The sequence below is a fragment of the Rhipicephalus sanguineus genome, chromosome 2 (genome assembly GCF_013339695.2).
Source record: "Rhipicephalus sanguineus isolate Rsan-2018 chromosome 2, BIME_Rsan_1.4, whole genome shotgun sequence".
Lineage (NCBI taxonomy): Eukaryota > Metazoa > Arthropoda > Arachnida > Ixodida > Ixodidae > Rhipicephalus > Rhipicephalus sanguineus.
The window spans coordinates 108,630,468-108,635,976 of record NC_051177.1 but is presented as its reverse complement, the minus strand read 5'-3'; the positions used below and the strand labels follow the sequence as shown (position 1 = coordinate 108,635,976).

At 46.0% G+C, this 5,509-nt stretch overlaps 1 long non-coding RNA gene across 1 annotated transcript; it reads right to left on the bottom strand.

The window, feature by feature from the left end:
• Nucleotides 1–3,255: 3,255 nt before the first annotated feature.
• On the bottom strand, nucleotides 3,256–4,926 carry LOC125757204 (uncharacterized). Its single transcript, XR_007415138.1, has 3 exons — nucleotides 4,351–4,926; nucleotides 4,129–4,270; nucleotides 3,256–3,757 (listed from the first exon to the last, which is right to left on the bottom strand). It is a non-coding gene; the product is annotated as an uncharacterized LOC125757204 (long non-coding RNA).
• Nucleotides 4,927–5,509: the final 583 nt, after the last annotated feature.

Below are 5,509 nucleotides of genomic sequence, written 5' to 3'. Positions count from 1 at the left end.
GCCGTTGCGAGAAAAACAGCTGATCGTCTCTGCGAGCCGTGTTTCCTGTTCTGTCACCTATAATGCTGCGAAAAGAATGTGATCGCGACTACCGGGGAGTATTTTCGTCGCAGAGGAATATCGGAAGCTGCGAAGAGCAAGGAAAACATGGAATTCTAGCCGCAAGGTGAGTAAAAAATGCCGTTACCGCGTTATGTTTACTTTGCTTTGGTTCTTACAGGTAGCGAAAAAAAAAATCGTTATGAACTGGGGAAGCCTGTACTTCTATCGTCTGATATCTAGTAAGCTTCACCTTTTAATTTCGTGAACGATAGTGCGTGAGCGAGCGTAGTTACAGCGTACATGGACGTGCACATTCAGTTTTTTCCCATGTGCATTTTACGTACATTTCTGATGAATCGAACTTGCACAGAAGAAACTTGTTACGCAAAACATTTGTGTTAACATGCACACCACGGTGTTTCATTTGTGATGATATAACGAATAGATTTGATAAGTATAATTGTTGTAGCCTGCAAAGAACTGTATGATATATGCTGCATTGGTTTACCGCGTTGCGGCGAGAACTCTGAAAAAAAAAGGGGGAAAATTTACGGAGCCACCTCTCAGGCTGTTCCAGCAGCGGCGGGCCTGTTTTTGGTGTGTGTGTGGCTAGAAGTGCTACGAGTGTTTCGCCAAGTTCCGAGGTTTTTTTGCCACGTAAAGGAGGCTCAAGTGTGAAGACTTAACGATGCTACATTGAAGTGCTTGTACCGAGGTTAAGAAGAAGCGGAGTCAATTCAGGGTCACATTTTCATGGAACAAAAATAAGTGGAACCAACACTTCAAATATATTTGAGGTCTTGTGGTTAGGCCCTGGTTTAAACGTATAACAAAAAACGGTTGGATTTTTTCTCCAGCTCAATGACAAATGCCTTGTCATCGCTGACTATCCGAATCAAACCGATGGAGCATTAGTTTGGTATCCTGTGTGTTCTTGCATTAAGTGGCCTGTAATACATTGTGAATTTCTCTAGCTGCAGCATCCCGAGCTGGTCGATGGAGTGAGGGGCATGCGTTCGGTACCCAATGCATCGCAGGCACCCTCTAACATCTCCTGGCTGCCATTGGGCCTGGAGTTCCCCAGTCTTCACTGCTGCTGTAGCCACCTTGTCGGCCATGAACATTAAGACTTTATTTCCGTTTTAACATGTCTTCATTTTTGTGTTCTTTGTTTCATGTTTCTTTACTTGCGTGTCATCTTTTTGGTGTGACAAGTGTAGTGCATAAGTGTTTTTAAATCGATACTCCACTTTCTTGTGGTAGTGTGAGCACGTCTTCACAAGTTGCTTTGACATGTGATCGTCAGCCTTCTGAAATGATGCACACAACGCATATCATGTGGCGTCATTTCATGCGGTAAGCCTGTAAGCATAGCCTTTCCCTCCAGTGAAACTCACAGTGCAAGATTTTGTGGCAGTGCTTGCTCTTCATAAGTTTTTTGACATGTGCTAGTGAGCTATCTGAAATGAATTGAAGACCATGCTTGACTGTACACCAAAAGACTGTAGTTTCATGATGTCACTTGAAGTTGAAATGTACATGACACAAGTGTTTTTACAAGTTGCACTAAAGGATGATATGCCTGTTTGCCACTCACAGGAGGTGCTTTTACACTGAGCAAAATAATCACACAGGCTACTATCTGTGTCCTTTTTGAAACTGCAGCTGACTTTTGCGTGAATCACAGCTATCAATCCTTTTGCAAAGTTATGTCCTCGAAAACCAAACATATACCTTTTTTGCAAACAAATTAGGTCAGTTACATTGCAATGTTGACGCTATATCTGTAAGAAAAAACTTTGCTATTGCCTATTCAGGAAAGCATCCCGTCAATTGCACAGGCGTGTTTTGCACACTGTATACATTGGTTTGTCTTGCTGCTTCATGTAATACCATTGTTATGCAACTGTCCTTTCTTATAAACATTGACAAACCACCATCTTGTGAGGGGTACTATACTACTCTGTAATATATCTGAAATGCATAGCTGTGCACACAATTGCCCACGTACCTTGTGATTCGTATACTGTGCACATTTCATGTGTCCCTCTTTTTTTTTTCATGCGGTATGATGGGACGCAGCAATAAGCAGAGACAACATGTGCCGAACTTAAACCAAAATTTGAGGTGCGCAGACATTGGTTACAGTATTGGTCCCTGCCACACGCGACGACAAAGGTGCTCCTTGAAACGCATATAACGCTTTTAGCAACGTGATATGTCATTAGTAGAAAGGCATGCTGATGTTATCTATATTTGCATTATAGTAGTCATTAATTACCCATGCAGTACGATGTCACACTGTGCTTCCTTCAGCACGATGTTTCTTGTAACTTGTGCATGTAATAAATGTCAGTAATGCTTTAAAAACATGACACTACAGTTTCACAATGTACGTTTATTCACAGAAAGTATGTGCCGTCTTTGCATTGGTGTGAACACGAATAAATTCTTTTTTTTTTTACAAGGTTCTGTCTTGAAGAGACTGCTTACATATTCTTTCACATTACTTCTTCATTCACGAATGAGCACACTTCTGAATGAGAAAAAGGTACTTGAAATGCCAGACGATCTGTTTCAGCATCAGTTGGCCCTTTCAAAAGGAACAGTGGATGTGCAACAAAAGAGCCCGCAAGTTGTGCGTGAAGTAAAAGGCAAGCCCTGTGTTGTTATACACGAAGTGAGGAGACAAAGACTTGGTGTGCACTCCCAGTCATAGAGCAGATAACGGTCACAGTGTTCGTGATTAGAAGACGGTCAGCAGTAACAAAAACAATAACAAACCCTTGCTTTCTAGAGAATTGGCTATAGCACTCAGCTGCCAGTGCGTTATATTGACAGTTGCTAAATGAAAAGTTCCTATCTACGGCCACATAAAAATGACCCAGTCACGTGTAGTCAAGTTCTGCGAAAGACCTGGTCATACAGCATATGATGAAACCCAGCAGCAATTTATTATTACCAGGAAATTTAACTTCGAAACGTTTTCTTCTACTTGTTAGGTAACATCTTAGCAGGTAAGAAGTCGTGCTGCTAAGCTTCATTCAGCGCATGGGTCGGTTCCTGCTGACAGCGAACACATCTCCATGAGGGTAACGTGCAGGATCACTGCTGTACTTGCATTGAGATTCACGTTAAAGAGCCACAGGTGGTCAAGATAAATTCAGTCCTCCACTGCAGTGTGGCTCACACTTGTATCATGGTTTCGGCACGGAAAACCACATATATTATTGTTACTTCTTAGGCACATGTTTCTCACTGAAATGACACTTGCCTAGTGCTGTTGTCAGTGGTGCAGTTAGCCAAATAGCGGATTACCACTGCGGACAGCTTGTCCAGGAATACATGAGGAGCGTGATGACCTTCCTTGTCTAAGCAGTGGTTCGGGGTCATCCCTGACAACACTGCCATGCTCACTATTGGAATCATCGCTCGCTGAAATCATGAACATTTCTGTCACCTTCTGCAATGTAAAGGCAAGTGCAACACTGCACATGCTGCAGCAATGTGAGATGCACATTCTGATTCTTAATGGAGGGTACAACTGCACTGCTGAACGCAGCGGAAGCAGCTTTTCAAACGCCCAGCACAACGCTTCATTACAGACTGCATTGCAGCATGTGCGGTGTAGCACTTGCCTTTTTAACACCGTTTCTGAGAGGACAGCCTCGGAGAGGTGTCAGGAGCCATGGTCCTGGTTTGTAGCCTCTGTCACCTGCACAAATACAAGTGGTGTGTTGTAAATACTGCTTCCATGTAAGAGATCCACAAGGCTGAGCCACACAAAGAGAGCAATGATAGCATCATCTACATGATCTAATGCTATACACCTCACCAGTCTGACTTACCCGTACTACGCGAAGCATGACTACTACAAATGGGCTGTCATGACAATGTGAGTCATTTGTCGATATTATGGAGCGGATAACCGATAGCTGCAAGATGACACACGTGCAGTGAGTGACATCCTGTAAGTTGTCACAGTTACCAAGTGCCTGGAGCTAATCAAACAGGGCATTAACCATGGCGCGAGCAAATATTCTGTTAGCTCAAACTGTGAATATCCCAACTTTTTGTTCTGCTCACCTAGAAGCCAGAAGGTACGGCCGCGGCAATCCTGGCCCCTTCGATGCGCTCACGCAGCCGCGTCGTCCGCCAGACGTGGGCGTCATAGTCTGATCCTAGACTCAGTGGTTCACGGCAGGATTCCGATGTCTGCGTCGCAGATCTGACGAAAGCATGAACCACTGTGAGCCACATTTCGCTACGCGGACATGCGCTCGAAAGGATGGGAAGACCGATAGTTACTAGCATGACGATGTGGGCATAATGTCCTTTGCGGGGATAAAATGCCGCCTTGTGATGGTCACCCTTCGGTGCAATGATGACGGCAACGCTGCGTCGCTGCCGTCCACGCATCCTATGACGCCGGCAGCCGTAGGAAACATTCAAGGCCGCCTTTTCATCCGGCGTCCACGGGAAGTGAACCCACTTGTTACGGATCCCGGCGTGCACGATTACCTCCGCCACAACATCGCACACAGTCTGCTCACCGCAGCTTGCATGTATCCTCGCTTCCAAACGAGGCTTGAAAGCTGCCACTCGCGAAAAACCGAAGGCCGCACAACACCCACAGGCTGCACCGACAGCGAAGTCGGTCGCGCCGTCGCGCGCCTTCCTCGGCCATTTCGTCGCACAACCGCCGCACCTTCCTTTCTTCGGGCGAAAGTGACGGCGAACTCTTTCATCGACTGGCATGTCGAACGCGTCGTCGGGCGCTCACGGCGCCCACGGTGCTGCCGAGCCGCCGAGCGATCGCCGCCAACAACACGAAAAAGCTCGCCGGCACCGCCATGTTTGCTATTCCGTCGAAACGGGGCCACTCGCAGATTGTTCCGCGCTTGGACGGAACCGATTCCGTATATTTTAGCGTAATGAGCGCGTACTCGTCATTTTGACGTCACCAAAATTTGGGCTTCCGACACGTCACTTGAGTGACAGCTGAAACGACCAATCACGGGGCGCTAATGGCGGCCAAAACGGAATACGGAACACGGAACAGCGGTTCATTATACGGCCGCTGGAGTATGTTGTCTGTCGCCTTCTCTCGTCTATCTGCCCTTATCCGCTCGTTCGACTGACCCACTTTTCCGGAAGTGCTTCCTTGCTGCACATTGTGAGGCTATCTTTGCTTTACTTTGATTTGTTTTATTTTTAGTATGAGTGCGCCGCCTTCTCTCATGAATCATGTCCATGTACCTGCGTTTGTCGTGTGTGATTACTGCGTGTGCGTGTCCGTGCGCGTATATACGTGTGTAAAAATATAGATCTGTATTACGACCCTTCATTTTCCTCTCTTTCGCGCAAATCACGTTCTTTCGTTTCTGTTTGTTTCATTTATCTGGAGTACTTGAAGACATGTATGTGCAGGATATTCGTTAACGTGTGCAAAAAGCCAGGGCTCACG